This window comes from Monodelphis domestica, chromosome 6 (genome assembly GCF_027887165.1).
Source record: "Monodelphis domestica isolate mMonDom1 chromosome 6, mMonDom1.pri, whole genome shotgun sequence".
Classification (NCBI taxonomy): Eukaryota; Metazoa; Chordata; class Mammalia; order Didelphimorphia; family Didelphidae; genus Monodelphis; species Monodelphis domestica.
Genome location: NC_077232.1, coordinates 220,886,942 through 220,905,301, shown reverse-complemented (window position 1 = coordinate 220,905,301; position 18,360 = coordinate 220,886,942). Strand labels below are relative to the sequence as shown.

The 18,360-nt window shown below is 38.0% G+C and overlaps 1 protein-coding gene across 1 annotated transcript in view; it reads left to right on the top strand.

Moving 5' to 3' along the window:
- The window catches only part of GPM6A (glycoprotein M6A), a 507,062-nt gene that overhangs the window by 129,553 nt on the left and 359,149 nt on the right, over positions 1-18,360 (top strand). The gene's annotated exons all lie outside the window — the stretch shown is intronic.

Here is an 18,360-nt window from a genome sequence, read left to right as displayed (position 1 = left end):
GCTTTTTGCAACAGAAAAAAATGTTTTTAAGTCTGGTCCTTTAAGAGTTGCCTCCTCCCTTCAGGAGGAGTGGTTACTTTTGGGCGTGGTATCACTAGGCAGATTAGTTGCACTCAGCACTGCTCTCAAAATGGTTACTTTTCACAGTCACACAGGCTTTCGAAATGTATGCAGGCCCAACTTCTCAAATTCTTGACAAAATAGGTTGGAAAACCTGGCTGGCTCTGCCAAAAACTGTAATATTTATTGGGAAAGGGAATGGGATTGGGAAAAAGGAAGATAAAAGGAGTTTTGTCTTTGAATGACTGAAACTGTAGTTCAGCTCCCTCTATGACCAGTAAAGATAGTCCACTTATCTGACTGCGAATTCAAATAACATAAAGTTTAATAACTAGTTGGGATTGGAGTTTTTCTCAGTTTAAGACCTGGGGCCAGGCCCCAGAGGCTGGTGGAGAGTTTGTCCCACTTCCATCTACTCTCATTGTTCTAATTCAGACTCTTATCAGTACACAGAAAGCAAACAAGAACAATTCTAACCTTTAGAAGCCTGTGTCTTTGGGCTGAACCAAGAAGAGCATGCCACTCCAGACTGGGCTGAACAAGCTCCACTCTCCTCCAACCCCAGGACCCCAGTCTTTCCCCTCCCCCCCACCCCCGCAGGAAGGAAGTGCTAGTCACAAGACCCAACTGCCACTCCCAGTTGGCCCTTCCCCCACACAAACTATTAGTCTAGTTTCCTTTCCACACTGAGTGAACATAAACTATCCCACTCTAACTACAACATATTCTTCTCATTCATATCTTATCCAGCCTTTCACCTAGACTACCTTGACCACTTCTCACTCAGGGCATCTTTATCAAATCAAATTGCTTAACAAAAGAGTATATCAGTTGAATGAATAATTCACTTTTTCCATATCTCTCCCTTTCTGCCATTTGAATTCCCTCAATAGAATGTAAGTTTTTGGAGACAAGCCTCTTTCTTGTTTTTATATTTGTATTTCCAGCCTTTAGCCCAGTGCATGGCACATAGTTCATGTTTAATAAATGCTTTTTCATTCCTTCCTTCCTTCTTAGCCAGTACCTATTAGGAATCCATTTGAAGTAGCCTCATCCTTCAAATGAGTTCACCTTAAAAACAAAAGCTATCTAGATATATAACAATAACCAGAAATGAAATGTATATAGCACCTTAAGGCTTCATTACATTTAACATTCAGCACAACCCTGTGAAGTAAATATTGTCTTATTATTGCTCATTCTGTTACATCAGGACTGCCTGCATAGTTTTGCTCAGAAATCATATTGATTATATTAAGGGTCAATCCCATTTGGTGTTCTAGCAGCCTGATTGGGAAAACTGAAGGAAGTATATTAGGAGCAATATAGCATTCTGCCTTCTGTTCAAGTATGAGTTAAGAGACATTTACCTAATGTTCAAGCCTGAGATAACCATTTCTATACTATATAAATGTCCATCAGATTGCTTTAGGTTTACCTTTCCATTTCCTTAGTGAAAACAGAGTCTGATTGTTCAGGCTTTCAATACAGAATCTGCATATGTCACAGATACCCCCTTGGTATTTATAAGGCAACCATGCTTTACCTTCTCTCTCTATAGTATTCTTCTTAGGAAGCTTTTATGTTCTTTGTGTTGAAATTCTCTATGCTATTTGATATTCTTTGCTGCATATTTTTTCTTCTTTCAAAGTGATTTTTTTTTCTCCTCTTACCCACCTACTCCTCCTACAGAACAGATCTCTTTAACAGTCCTATCCTTAAATTTGGGGTTATCTTTTGGCTTTTAAATTTTTCCTTTTTTATATTTGTTATGTGGGGCAATGAATGAAAATCAATCTTTTTTTTTTCTAGGTTTTAATTGCTTTACTGGGATAATGTATGTGGACAGAAATCAGGTCTTGTTCATTTGCATTATATTTTCACTAATCTCCATGAAAAAGTATCACCTAGGTCCTTATTTTTAGCCCCATTTTTATATCTTAGTTTCTCTGCTCATTTAATGTTCTTTAATGAACATGCTGAGCATTGCATATTTGGAGTAGCACTTCAGTTTGAACTTGATTCTTTGGGACCTTGGATAAGTAAGCTTCAGCTTCCTCATTGGAAAAATGAAGGGATTATATTATTGTATATAATCTACAGGAACTCTTCCAGTTCTGAGTTCAATGCAACATGGACTTATCATATCTCTAAAAGAGACCTTCAATAGGGCCTCATACTGCTAGTCAAGAAGTCAAGTCAATAATCATTTATTAAGATGCTATTGTGTATCAGATCTGTGCTGGAGGTATACAAAGAAAGGCTAAAGAAGTCCTTGCTCTGGAGGAGTTTAAAATCTAATGGGGAAGAAAACAGACAAAGAATTACAAATTCTAATCCTTAAATAGAGAGATTAGTTAGAGAGAATCTCAAGAGGAAGAGACTATTAAAACAATATTGGGAAAGGCTATTTTGCTGAAGGTAAGATTTTAGCCAAGACTAGAAGGAAGCTAGGGAAGCCAGAAGGAGAATGTGAGGACAACCAGTGAAAATACCAAGTAGTTGGAAGTGGAGTGTCTAGTGCCAGGAATAACAAGGAAGCCAGAATTCCTGAAAGAGAAAGAGAGACAGAGAGCGAGAGAGAGAGAGACAGAGAGAGAGAGACAAAGAGAGAGAGAGAGACAGAGAGAGAGAGACAGAGAGAGACACAGAGAGAGACACACAGAGAGAGAGAGAGACAGAGAGAGAGAGAGAGAGACAGAGAGACAGAGAGAGACAGAGAGAGAGACAGAGAGACAGAGAGACAGAGAGAGAGAGGAAGAGAGAGACAGAGAGACAGAGAGAGAGAGAGACAGAGAGAGAGACACAGAGAGACACAGAGAGAGACACACAGAGAGAGAGACAGAGAGAGAGAGAGAGAGAGAGAGAGAGAGAGACAGAGACAGAGACAGAGACAGAGACAGAGACAGAGAGAGAGAGAGAGACAGAGAGACAAGCAGACAGACAGAGATGGTTTAAAAAGGCTAAAAATGTAGAAAGCAGCCAGGTTATGGACAACTTTAGAAGCCAAACAGAGCTCTTCATCTGACCTTGGAGGCAATAGAGAGCTGTTGAAGTTTATGGAATAGAGGACTTGCTATTTAGGAAAATCCATTTGGCAACTGAGTAGAGAATGGAATGGAATTGGGAGGAACTTGATGGAGGGAGAACCAGCAGCAAGCTATTACAATAGTTTATGCCTGAGGTGATGACCCTGAATCTGGGTAGTGTTGGTGTCAGAGAAAAGATTAGGATCTAGAGATGAAAGATGTTGTGAAAGTAGAAATAACAAAAGACTTGGAAACTGATTGGCTATTGAGGGTGAGAGATAGTGAGTAGTCCAGAAAGATACTTAATTTGCAAGTCTAAGTGAGGTTGGTATACTCAATAGTAATAGGAAAATTGGGAAAATGGGTCTGTTTGGGGTTTGGGAATAGTGGATATGTTGAATTAAAGATCTTTGCAAGACATCCAGTTTGAGATGTTCAGTTAGTAATTGGAGATGAGATACTGAAAGTCAGCAGAGAGATTAGTGCTAGATAAATAGATCTGAGATTCATCTTCATAGAGATAATTGAATCCAGGGACCTTATGACATCACCGGTTGAAATATTATAAAACGACAATAAACGAGAACCCAGGACAGAGCATTGTGGGATGCCTAGAATTAACAAAGGATACTGAGGAGAAGTTAGATAAGTGAGAGAAGAACCAGGGGAAAGATCAGTGTAATAAAGAGCTAGAGAGTATCAAGGAGAAGAGAGTGATATGGAAAATTGAACTGTGACATTTTTATAAAATCATTTTTCCCCTTTGATCCCCCGCAGAGTAAGGATGAAACCTTTTGATTTTAAAGCTCAAAGAGTTTCTACACCTGAGCTACGCAACTGGATTGAGTCCTCCATGATCTTTGCAAAGAATAATAGCATTCAGGGATAGGGCCAAGCAGCCACTTAATTAGGTAATGAAATCAGTGCACTAGGTAGCCACCATCTTGGATTATAGCCATGGGAAGGGTCTGTTGCTGTCCTTAGAACACTCCCTTTCCTGTGATGAAGTAATGAGGGGGGAGTTGGGGTCTCTAAGTTGACCTTCTTACTGGCTATTAATGTCCAGGGAAGGGACTGAGTGATAACATCATAACAAATAAAAATTGGCTTGTGCCACAGGAAGTCGCTGTCTTTTGCCTCTCGTTTCTGACTCAGCCATTGCCCAGATGATCTTGATTTTTCTTCTTTCTGAGGACCCTCCTTTAGCCCTCCTCAGGTTCTTTGCCTTTTTTTTGGCATGTATATAGTGTATTGAGGGAGTTCACTAGTTAGTTTAGAAATCTCGAGTGGCCAATTAATAAATTAAATTTGAATATACAGCTTCCTGAGAATTTCATTTGTTACAGCAATCAATAGTGTAAAAGGCTGCATAGAGGTCAAGATGGATGAGGATTGAGAAAAAGGAAATACTGTCTTGGGTAGTGACCCAGGGAGATAACAAAAAAGGAAAATGGATTACTAACTATGTTTTAAAGCCAAAACATGCTTTAAAGGTTATCAGGTCCATGAATTCTTACTCCTGGACTAGATTTTGCTTCCTTTGCAATCTTATATATTTTGTGAATTTAAAAACATTCTGAGAATAGATTCATAGGCCTCACCATAATTATCAAAGGGGTCCATGATGCACTAAAAGTGCAGAACTTCTGGCAAATTCCTCATTTTATAGCAGTTATATCTTTTCTCAGGTTAGACAGTTAAGAAGCAGAAAATCTGAGAGTTAGACCCAGGTCATCCATATATAAATTCAGTTCTGTTTCCTATAGGCCACATTGGTGCTTCTTCCACCTGTAGGGTTTGCTTTTTTGTTTTGAAATGACTTGAGATCTATAGTAATAGAATTCATCCATAAATATTGCTTCTTCAGTTCCCCCTCGTCCCTTACAACCACTGTCACCAAAGAAAAGGAACATTGCTGTCCTTTATTTGCTGTTAGACACACCATCTTTAGACTACTTTTTGTGAGGATTAGGCCTGATAATGTTTGGAATGAGAAAAAGGAGAGAAAATACCAGCAGAAAATTCAATTCAAGAGACTCTCTTCAAAGCCTTATAGGGAAAAATCTTAGAGAACTTCAGTTATATTAATATTGAAATGGATTTTTTTTTACAAAATTGAACATAGAACTAAGAGCAATGGAATAATTTTTTGAATGCTAACCATGGGATACACACAAGGCAAACAAAAACAAAATGAAAAGTCAAGTAAGACTTAATTCTTTTTGTAGGAGGAGAATAAAAGATGTAAACAGATAAATAAATACAATCTGAGGAGGGGATAATGTATGGAGGACTAAAGTACCCTAGTAGAATTCAAGAGTTTAGGGATAAATGCAGAGATTTTGGAGTCATTGGTATTTAGGTGAGCATTATACTCAAGGGGGCTAATGGAATCCTTAAGAGAAGGTCTAATGATAAAAGGAAGAACCTTCCAGTGTAGAATCTTTGGGTATACTCAGACATACAGATCAAAGGTTGAAAGATGATCCCTCAAAGGATGCCTAAAAAGATTAGGCAGGTAGGAGAAGAACCAGGAGATATCAGTGTCATGAATCCAAGGAAAGAGAAAGTGTGAGCAAAAAGAGATGCTCCATAGCTTTGGTCAAAAGTTGCAAAGAGATCACGAAAGGATGCTAACTGGGAGATTTTGGATTTTATTGTTGAGATCATTGGTACACTTGAAGTTGAATTTAGGGGCCTAAAGTCATATTGAAAGAGTTAAAAATGTAAGTAGGAGGTGAAGAAGTGAAATAAATTAGTTTTCTTTTAAAAAAAGAATTTGGTTGTAAAAAAGAGGGAGAAATATAGAATAATGTCTTGAGGAGTTTCTAAGATTGTGATGATTTTATTAAGAAGAGGGCTTGGGGCTCAGTGTAGAAAGCCAGGCTTAGAAATGTGAAGTCCTAGGTTCAAATCTGGCCTCAGACAGTTCCTAGCTGTGTGGCTTTGGGCAAGTCATTTAGGCTCCCATTGCCTGGTCCTTACCAATCTTCTACCTTGGAACCAATACTTAATATTGATTTTAAGATGGAAAGTAAAATCAAAAATAAAAGAGAAAATAAAAGGGGAAGAAGTCTGAACATGTTTGTTGACAATAGAGAAAAGTCCAGTAGATAATGAGATATAGAAGGCAAGAAGAAAAGATATTGATTGAAGGGCCAAGCTCCTTGAGGAGACCAAAGGGGAGGGAGGATGGGGTACCTTGGAGATTATGCTGGGCCAGTTTGAACTGGAGCACCTCAGAAACTGGCAAATGCTACAAATAAGGGATTGATTTATTGTATTGTTGATGGTCTAGACTTAAAGCGAAAGAGAAAACATTACTAATGTGTATTAAACTACATTTTAGAAGATATTTTTGGAGAGACCGTTGTTAAATATTTACCAACATATCCTTTTGTTTTTGCCTTGGCAAGACAAAGCTATTCTTTCTTCTTAGATTGGATAAAGGGAGGAGAAAATAGGGTATCATATAAGCAAGGATTCTTAATCCCTTTATTCTTAATAAAAATATTCTGATCACGGTATTTCAATATAATTCATTTCCTTTGTAAACATGTATTTTATTTTATGAACTTAAAAACATCCATATGAAGAGGCTTCTATTGGCTCCCCTAGATTGTCAATGATGCAGAAAAAGTTTAACTCCCAATAAAAAGGAACAGACTGGGAAAAGAGAGAGTTCAAGACAGATGGTCTAGTGAGACAGTAGAAAAGGTATTCTGCTGAAAGAGAGAAATGAGGAGGTCCTGAGGAGAGAGAAAAGGTTTGAAACATCCACTGTGGGAGTACAGTAGAGTCAGTCAGGAGGTAATAAAAGGATTGCTATGCAGCTTTAAGGGCTTAGCTGAGATTAGCCTAAATTTGTTGTATATACAGTCAGCATGGTTGTGGTTTATTGTATCTTTCTCCAGTGGCAATCAGTAGCATATGTAAGAATGAAGAGCTAGTTTGTTTTGTTTTTTTTTGCACATTGTAATAATACACTAAAATTCTTTATTCAGTTATTTTAGGGCATCAATTTGCTATTTAAAAAGATTATAGAAATAAATAATGTGTATCTCTTCCCTTTTACATTCTTTTTGTTTTCCAGTTATTTCTTCATTCATTTCCAACTCTTCCTGATCCCATTTGGGGATTTTTTGGCAAAGAATCTGGAGTGGTTTGGCCATTCCCTTTTTCAGCTCATTTTACAGATAAGGAAACTGAGGCAAACAGTAAGTGAGTTACTCAGGGTCACACAAATTATCTATAAAATGAACTTGAGAAGGAAATGGTAAACCACTTCAATATCTCATCAGCCAAAAATAACATCAAATGGGCTTACAAAGATTTGGCCATGAATGAAAATGACTGAACAACAAAGCCCCAAGGACACCCATATAGATGAACTGATTGATTAAGCTGAATTCAGATTAATCACATCTCTCTCTATGTGGTATGTGCAGGTGATAGATATTTTTCAATTACATTTTCCTCCAATGTGACTAGTTTGATAGAGGTCTTTCACATTGCTATGGATTTCAGGAAGACACCAAATCAAAAGCCAGTAAACATTTATAAAGCACATAGTAGGTTTCAGGCACTCTATAACCATACTAGGGATACCAGTATGAAAGAAAGGAAAGAAAGGCTTGGTCCAGAAGGAGCTTACACTCTAATGGGGGAAGACAATTCACAAAAGAAGCAGAAAAGTGGCAGGTGGTAGGGAGTTAGCAAATGGTACCAGATGCAGCAAACTTGGTGGACATTAGTCAGAGAAACCCCAGGGAAGTGCTGCCAAGGGAGAAATGAGATTTCTGGGCTGAGCTCTGTCTTTCAGTGGTTGTCTAAAAATCTGTGGATGAGACCCTACAGGGTGATGAGAATATCTCAATAGTAAGAGTTCCCTCATAACACAGAATAACTTTGGGGTGTTACACCCTGATGCAGTCAATATTATGCCATAGGAGAACTAGAATGATTGGAGCTTCCTGCCATGAATGGGAACTCTTTCTCCCAGTATGACCTTACATAGGACATCTCTGATTCTGAAAAAAATTTCCCACGCATATGTCCCTGTTTATTATCTTGAATGATAACGAATTTGTCTTTGTTGTTGTTGGCCATTAGGTTTGGTATCATTGATGCTAGGAGAAACAAGACAGATGCTTTGTCTAACAGGGACACTTTTTTTTTTTTAAAGTAGATAGATGTGGAGGTGAGAAGTTTGGGGTTCAAATATGGCTTCTAATATTAACTTGCTTTGTGAAAATCACTTAACCCAATTGCCTAGCCCTTATTGCTCTTTTGCCTTGGAAGTGATACAGAAGGTAAGGATTAAAAAAAAGAAACTAGTTAGATGGAATAATGGATAGCGTACTAGAACTAGAGTCAGGAAGATCTGAGTTCAAATCTGTTTTTTTGTGTAGTCCAGGGGAAGTCTACCTCTTTTTATCTCCATTTTCTCATCTCTGAAATGGGCATCATAATAGCAACTACTTCCCAGGTTGTTGTGGAGAGAAAATGAAGATAATTGTAAAACATTTTGCAAGTTGTAAATGATCATATAATTGCTAACTGTTTAGTATTATCAAAAAATTAAAATCTTAATGATATATGTGTAGTATATATTATACACACACACACAGAAAGATTATGAATCAACACAAACTAGTTCAGTATATGAACTACTTTCCACTGTCTATATTACCTCTAATTCATTACCAAAATTAATTTGTTAAACAAGGAAATGGTCAATTAGGCAAGGGGGGGTAGGGTTCGAAAGGGAAGTAGCAAATACTGGCAGCATAAACTAAGGTGTCCTCAAAATTCCATTTCTTTGCTATTGGTTATATATGTTAATACGACCCTTAGCCACTCTGGGTTATGACAGGTAATTTAACATTGAGGACCCTGGACTTGAAATGTTATTACTGCATTATCTTGCCTGGGGAATCCTTAATGAAGTGGAGCTTCTTGCTCAGGGTCCTCCACCATCCTTTTGTCCCTAGCCATCTAAGGACTGATCTATGTGCCTGAAATCTGAGAAGTCCCCTCTGAAGAAGAGGAAATTAAATTAAGAGCAGATATATGTATATCTGCCTCCACAAGATAGGGTTTCCTGAAGGAAATGGCTCATCCAATAAGTTCCTTTCTGATATTGTAGCTATAAACTATGGGAAATGTGGAAGAGAGTTAACTTTTTTCCCCACTGTTTTTTGTAGAGTTACCCATACCAGGGCTATATGGAGGGTTCAGAGAGATCTAGCCCCTCTGGTGTGAAGGCTCACTGAGCCCTTTTCAGGCTTGCTTATTCGCCTTTATTTCACCCAGCTCTCACCTATGGCTCCAGGAAGCTGTAGCATGTGCATGGTTGGGGGTCACCAGCATGCCTCAAACGAGTTGGTGAGTTAGGTGAATGTTTACCCCAAGACTATGAAGACTTCTTCTGGCATAACGGGTGAATGAGAACAGTTTGTTCCAATAGCCATGAAGCTGACTGAAGATCAGTTCCTGATGATCCCTAAATCATCCTGGGCCATCACATCCTCCTGACTTTTGTCAACTGGACTTTGATGACTCTGGAAGAGAGATTCAGTATGAGGACTTTATACAATTTTGTCTCATTTAAATCCAGTTTATTAAAAGTCAAGATAGGAAGAACCATTAGCTGAAGAGAAAACCCTTTTGTTTAGGAAGCTTGGAAAGGGAATTCTACCCCCAAGCCATTTCTCTTCTCTCTCTTTCTTTCCCTTTCTTTCCATTTCCCTCTTCTCTTTCCTCTGTTCTTGCTCCAGAATCAATTAACACAGCAACCATCTCTGACAGAAGAGGCAACATTCCTTTACCTGTGGTATTCTCTCCTCTGCCCAGCTTTCTCTTCTCTTTTGTTCAGCTCCCATTTCTCCCCAGAATTCAAACTGGGCTTTTGCCTGGTTGCAATGGGATCAGACTCTCCATCCTTCCCCCATTTCCACTAACAAATTTGACTCAGGGGAGGCAGAGATAAATTAAGTGGAAGTAGAGAATATTCATTCCATTTCAAGTTCAGCTGGGACAGGTCCTAGAAAGTTAGTTTAATGAAGATTTCGGGAAACTACTTTACAGGAGAGGGGTTTTGAACCTTAGGCTCAGGAACTTTAAAACATTGTTGGATAACTGAATTATAATATAATTGGTTTCCTTTGCAACCTCATGTATTTTGTATTATGTATCTAAAAATGTTATTTTGAGAAAGGGGCCATAGGCTTCCCTAAACAGTCAAGTGGGTTCATGAGCCCCCAAAAGTTAAGAAGCCCTGTCTTAAAAGGACCCAAGGACATGTGGATTCATTTAGATACTTTCTTTTTTAACTGTGTATAGATAGGAAGCTCATAATTGGAACAAAGATTAAGAGCTAGCAAGGACCTTCAGAGTCATCTTGTCCAGCTGCCTCATTTGACAGTTGAGGAAATTGAGATCCAGCATTTACATAGACACTAAGTCCAGTCACAATTTGAACTCATATCCTCTGAGGGCAAATTCGTTAATGGTTTTTGCTAGTTTAGGTGACTCAGTTTCCCAGCAAGTGACCACTTCTTATGACAGATAGGATTGATATCTATAAGAGGCAACTGTCATTTTTTTTGAGCATTCAGTTTTTTGCATTTAGCGCAAGTTCTTTAAGAAAAATTGATGTGATCGAATTATTACCTCATTGTTAACACCGTAATCCTATCATCTCCTTACTCTAGTCAAGGCATAATGACAGGGACTCCAGATTTCCATTAGAAAGAAAGATTTAATAAGCCAGAGTTCAAGAATATTCTCAAGTACCAGCCTGTGACTCAAAAGGCAGCTAGTTCATTTATTTAGCTGGAGCTCTGACATTTTGTTTCTAGTGGAAACCAAGTTGCCTAAGGGACAAAAGCTAATCTCTGTGAAGAAGCTACTTTTATGCATTAAATCATTGGTTCTAACTTGTGGGCCATGGCTAGGGGGGATGCTGGAGAGTAAGCCTTGAATGAATTCACATGCACACCAAGGTTTATCATTTTGAGCTTTATTTAGCTCCTACAAAATGTGTTTAAAATGTTCATGTATTATGTGTTACATAATGGCAATATGCTTATCTTTAGATACAAGAAAATATGCAAAAATTACTTTTAAAAAATATAAATCCTGGTGTAATTTAATGGTGTATAATAAAAATATAAATCCTGGTGCAATATAAATCCAGCTACAAATTCATGGAAAATAATTACTGCATTGCCAATGGCTTCTTGTATTCTCTATGTTCTTTAACTAATAGATACTAGTGGTAGAATGAACAGAAATATAGTACCAAATGTAGATGAATATATTTGGAGATGGAATGGACCTTGGAGGTCCTTAATCCCAACACTTTTATTTTATAGATGAAGTTCAAACAAGATAATGTTTGTAATGCAGAGTACGTGGTACATAGTAGGTGCTTAATACATTCTTTTTCCTTCCTCTTCCCTGTAGATGAGGAGACTATGGCAGAGAAGTTAAGTCTTTTGCCCAAGGAAACACAGCTGGCAATGTCTGAGGCAGGAGTAAAACCAGTTTTTTCTGTCTCAAGTCCACTGCAGTGGTTCTTCAGTTTTTCTCATCTTAAAATCCCTTTATATTATCAAAAATTATAAAGAACTTTCCAAAGAGCTTTTGTTTATATGTGTTATATTTATTGATGCTTACCTTATTGGGGCAGCTATATGGCTCAGAGGATAGAGCACTGGGCCTGGAGTTGGGAAGATTCATCTTCCTGAGTTCAATTCTGGCCTCAGACACTTACTAGCTCTGTGATTCTGGGCAAGTCACTTAACCATGTTTGCCTCAGTTTCCTTATCTGAAAAATGAAATGGAGAAGGAAGTATAGAAGTTTGAAAGAGTCAGACAAAACTGAAAATTATTGAACAACAACAATTATGGGGTAGAAAAGAAAGCAAAACCTAAGAAACTATTAGAATACATGAAGAATTGGGCAGGACTAGAAAACAACTGAACCATGTTAAAAGTTAAAATGCTTAGTTATGAAAATAATTTTGATCTTATGGGCTCCTGAAAAGGTCTGTCATAAACCACTCTTTGAGATCTGCTACATTTTGCCATAGTTTACAAAATATTTTGCTTTTAATAATGTCCTATATAAAAGTCTGAAAACAATCATTTTCGATGCACTACTTAATGTTTATGTTTAAAGCAAATGTATGGATTTGGTATCATCATATTTTTTCCATTGATGATCATCATTATTTTAGAGGTGGAATCCTCTTGGGAAAAAATTGGTTCCAACACAAAAAATAAAAGTATAAAAAAGATGGTCAGCAGTTCACCTTGTGCACCTAATTTTCCCTTAGGACTCCCTGGATGAAGTTAATCAAATTGCAGATAAAGCCACATCATCCATTGGACCAGGTTGTTAAGTGACTTTGTTTCTTTACTATAAGAAAGAAGGGGATTGGACTTGATGGCCTTGGAAGTCTGTGACACTTCTGTGTCTGTGATCCTGTCACTTTCTTCATTCCAGGAGCTAAGGTCTTCCAAATACTCTACATTTTCCATATTTAATAATCACTGAAATTTTCAAAGTGCTTTTAAAAGTTTGCAAAGTTCTTTCTATCTATTCTCTCCTTCGGGCTTCACAACAACCTTATCTCTAAGATAAAAGTGTTAGACTTAATGAACTCCAAGATCCCTTCCATCTCTTTCTACATTTTGTACTTAATATAGTTCATTTGACTATTAATATTTACTAGTTAAAAACATACCTAGTACAAAGGTAATATTGTCCCTGTTCTACAGATACAAAAATGGAGGGTCAAAGAGCTTGTGACTTGCCTATGATCATTCCATCTAATAAGGGTCACAGAAGAGATAGAAGCCCAAGTCTTCCTGATCTAGGTCTAGAACTCCACAATGCTCCTCTTCTTCCCCCATCCCTTTCTTATTCTTTTTTTAATTGAAAATTTTTATTTAATTAATTAATTTAGGATATTTTTCTATGATTACATGATTCATCTTCTTTCCCTCCCCTCTGTCTACCCCGTCCCATAGCCAAAGTGCAATTCCACTGGGGTTTACATGTGTCATTAATCAAGACCTATTTCCATATTATTGATATTTGAACTATGGTGATCGCTTAGAGTCTATATTCCCAATCATATTCCCATCAACCCTTATGATCAAGCAGTTGTTTTTCTTCCATGTTTCTACTCCCCCAGTTCTTTCTTTGGATATGGATAGTGTTCTTTCTCATAAGTCCCTCAGAATTGTCCTGGATCATTGCATTGCTGCTAGTAGAGAAGTCTATTATATTTGAATTGCACCACAGTGTATCAGTCTCTGTGTACAATGTTCTCCTAGTTCTGCTCCTTTTGCTCTGCATCAATTGCTGGAGGTCATTGCAGTTCACATGGAATTCCTCCACTTTATTATTCCTTTTAGCACAATAGTATTCCGTCACCAACATGTACCACAGTTTCTGTAGCCATTCCCCAATTGAAGGGTATCCCCTCATTTTCTAATTTTTTGCCACCACAAAGAGTATGGCTATAAATATTTTTTCAGCAGTCTTTTTCCCTATGATCTCTTTACCCCTGTCTTATTCTTAACAGCTGTTTTATCTTTAACAGTAGGCTCCCTCCCAAGGCAATTGTAAAACTAATGGAAGAGGTTCTGAAACAGAAAGCAATCCTTAGTGAAAGTGTGTGTTGGATTTTCTCCTTCAGTAATTGTCTAGAGGCAGCTAGATGCCTCAGAGCCCTGGACCCACAGTCAAGAAATCTGAATTCAAGTTGGTCTCATACATTAGCTGTGTGGACTCTAGACATTTTCGTTTGCCTCAGTTTCCTTAACTGTAAAATGATACTTCTAATAACACCTGCCTCAGACGTTTTGGGGATTGAATGGGATGTTTGTAAAAAGTGCTAAGGACAATTCCTGGCCCATAGTAGAGGCATAATAAATGCTTATTTCTTTTCCCTCCTTTTGATTTATAAGTTTCAAAATGGGTAGTATTCAAATTGGGTTCAAGTCCAGAGACCTGAAGGTTTTAGAGAAATCCCTGTTGAGGGTGTTAGTTGAGGTGACAAGCGAGAAAGGAAGGCAAGAATCCAATTTTCCAGAGCAGCCTGAGAACAGCCTCTATTGTGGAGGCGTTGGTACACAGACATGCAGACACAGGAGCTGTGGAAGGAGGAGGACAGCTTAGTCAAGGATAGCTCCATGGTTACGGGCTGTAAAAATAATGGGAGAAGAGGAAGAGAACTTGGGTGTGAAAAATCTCTTCTAAGATAGGCTGCCACCTACTTGACTGAGAGACAAGGGAAGATCCTTTGGTTTGAACTGGCTTAAGTGCCATCAGCCAGCCCAGTGGAGATGAGAAATCTCTGGCGAGCTCTTTGCTAAGGGTTCCCAGCAGAGAGAGCCTCAGCTTCTCACACTGAATAAACAGCAACATTACACAATCAGCAATCAGTGAGAGCAGCCTTGCTTCCCCTCACCCTCCCCAGCTTTGCTTGTCATCAGCAAGGCAGGGGCACTGTTTTTGCCTGAATTTGAATGTTGCCTGCATCCAGCTGTGGCCATTGAATCAGGCTTTCAGATTGATGTAGTTAAGCACAATGCTCAAGATGACTTAATGGGTCTGGAAAATGTTTACTGGTATTGAAGCAGTTCTGTAGTTTTCATTACCAAGAGAGGTCACTGCTGGAGTGGTATTCTTCCTCCACATCCCCTGTTTTCTGAATTCTGGGATGGAAGGTGGGGAGGAGAGGGGAGGGCAACAAGTTAAAGGTACCCTGACATCAAAACCCACACCAGCTGTTTTTCTGAGAAAGAAATAACAGGCATTCTCTTTCTCCCCTTGAGGATGTAAAGATAGCTTTCATCAGTTTTCCACCACTCAGTATAAACCTCATCGCAGACATGTTCCCAACACCAGTGATTCTGTGGAATGAAAGAATGAAAAAAGAATATATTAGTCAGGAAGTCAATAAACATTTATTCTATGTGTGGGTCCTGGGTTAAATGTGGGGGATACATGCAACAAAAGGCAAAAGGGTAGCCTCTACCCTCAAGGAGGCCAGCTAGATGGCACAGAAGATAGAGCCTGGCCTCACAGTTAGGAAGACTTGAGCTCAAATCTGATCTCAGGTACTATAAGCTATGTGACTCTGGGCAAGTCACTTAGCCTCTGTTTTTATTAGTGCTTCAACTGTAAAATGGGGAGAATAACAACACTTGCCCCCAGGGTTCTTGTGAGGATCAAAAGAAATAATATTTGTGAAAAGCATTTAGTGGAGTGCTTGGCACAGAGCAGGTACTAGATAAATGCTTTTTTCCCTTCCTTCCATCTCCATTCACTTGGTGTCTTGGTATAGTTGCCCCTCAGGGTAAAGAAACCAAAGAATAATCATATTGTCCTTGCTCATTTTGAGAGACATATTTTATTACATTATCTTCCTTTCTAAACCCAACCCTCTTCTGAACTTTGCTGTTACTGTTGAAGCCACTACCATTTTCCTAGTCATACAACTTCATAAGTCTGATGTCAGTCAATAAGCATTTATTAAGCCCTTGTGCTTAAGACATTGTGCTACACAAAAGTAAAAGACAGTCTCTGTTCTCAAGGAGCTCATGGTCTAATGAGAGAGAAGTTATGCAAATAAGTAGATTAAAATGTTTAGTAGATAAATTAGAAATAATCAACAAAGGGTAGGAAGAGTAGGAAAAGAATTCTGTAGAAAGGCTTCCTGGGATTTTATCTGGGACTTAAAGGAAGTCATAGAAATTAGGAAATGAGGATGAGGATGAAGAACATTTCGATCATGGGGGACAGCCAATGAAAATGTCCAGAATTGTGATAGAGTGCCTTTCTTGAGGAGCTCTAAGGAGGACAATGTCACTGGGTCACAAAGTACATGAGGGTGATGGTAGTACAAAGCATATGAAAACTGGAGAAGTATTTTTGGACTGGGTTCAGTTGGGAAGTCTCTCTGGTTATGGAGGATTCTGAACAACAAACAGTATTTTATCTTTGATACTGGAGATGATAGGGAACAACTAAAGTTTATTAAGTAGAGGAGTAACACGGTCCTGCTCAACTCATTCTCTCCTACCACTCACCTCTGCTCAGTAGCCAAATTATGGTTTTCTACTCTCCATAACATCTCTTACAACTGTCCCTTTTTCTATATAGCCACCACAGTAGTTCAGGTCCTCATCATCTCTTGTCTGAATTATTATACTATTATATTCCTCATTAGTCTAACCTGCCTTAGACTTTTCTCATTTCTAATCCATTTTCCCTATCTGCCAAAGAAATATTTCCTAAATCTCAGACTGACCCTGTCCCTCCACTACCCAAGAAACTCTAGTGGCTTCCTATTGACTTTAGTATTAAATATATATTTCCTTGTTCATCTACTTTAAACGTTTTTATTTTTTTCCAATTTTATATTGTTAATAATTTTTATACTATAATACTTATATAGACACAAATATATGGGAGGAGAGAGAGAGAAAGAGACAGAGACAGAGACAGACAGAGAGAGAGAGAGAGAGAGAGAGAGAGAGAGAGAGAGAGAGAGAGAGAGAGAGAGAGAGAGAGAGAGAGAAACTGGTGTGGAAAGAGCACTGTGCCTAGATCAAGATAACCTCAGTTTTCTTATATGTATAATGGGGATTATAATAGCATTTACTTCCAGTGTTATTGTGAGGACAAAATTCAATGATAATTGTAAAACATTTTGTAAACCTTAAAGCACAATATAAATGCTTGCTATTATTATTATTACATATATAATTTATAAATGAGCAAATATACACACATGGGAGAAGTGCATGATCAACAATTTGTCACAGATATGGTTGTGCAATCAAAATGATTTGGAGACTCATTTTTGTAGACCAATGTGGAACTGCCTGCTTAGTTTTCTATAGGTTTTGAGATGACTAAGCCAATTTTCTTGGCCATTTTTAAGTGCTCCTTAACAGGAGCCGTTTCAGCAAATATCTGACAGCTGCTGGCTCCCTGCGAGGGGAAAGCCAAAAAATACATTTCTAACGTGGAGTCTTTATAAAAACATTTCCTGAATCTCTTCCAAGTCACTCACTGGTTCTTCTTCTTCTTCTTCTTCTTCTTCTTCTTTTTTTTTTGTGAGAGAGGGCTGGATCTGGGGATCCCACTGGTACAGGTAAATTTGGTATTATTTTTGATGATCTCACAGAGTTGTTGGAGCCTGTAAGAGCTTAAATGACTAGCCCACAAACAAAATGGATTAGACACAGTGCTTGAACCCAGATCTTCCTGACCCTATCCTTTCTGCCTTGCATTTTTTAATTTTAAAAAGTTTCTATTTTTTTAATCGGTCATAGCATTTACCCACAAGTGTACTATTGTTCCCTCCCTGCTTCCCAACCTTATAGAAGGAATCATCTGGGAAACAGACATGTTCATACAAATGATGTCTTTCATGTTTCCACCTTTCAGTTCTCTCTCTAGAGGTAACATTCATAATTTATTCTTCAAAAATTAAATCTGTAGTGGTGTATGCTGCTCTCTTGGTTCTACTCATTTTGCTGTTCACTAGCCCTTGTACTTCTTAACAAGTTTTATTAAAATTGTCCTGCTTATTGCTTCTTATATGGCACTGTAGTACTCCATCACAATCATATTCAAGAATCTGTTTAGTCATTTCCCAATTGATAGACATCCCCTGAATTTCCACTTCTTTGCCACCACAAAGAAAGCTGATATAAATACAATTTTTTAATAAATACAAATATTAAAAGAACTCATAGGTTCTTTTCTTTTTTCTCTGATCTTGTTAGGTGTGTATTTTTTTAAAGGTAAGTGACTTGTTCAGTGTCACATAGCTAGAAATGTGTCTGAAGCTAGATTTGAAAACAGAGCCTGTGAGATCCCTGACTTTCAGAGGTTTTTAAAGGAATTTAGCAGTTAAGTTCCCTTCCAAGTTTTGTGATTCTCTCCTCAAAAAATGAACCATACCTTTATTTATTAAAAGACTCTAAAGTCATAGGTTTAGAAAACTTCTCTTGGGTCACTTCTCTTGGGAGTTTGTATTACTTACAACTCCACAGATTTATGCCTGATGAGACCTTTTTATGAGTTTATTGTTTAAAATAGCTGACATGTTGAAAAAAGCCAACACTTACTTCCTATCCCACCCCCCTTCCCCTGCCCCCAAGATAGTGGAAAGGATCTACTTTGAAGAAAAACATGACCACTTCCTGGCTTTTGAAAACTACAAAGACCTTTGAT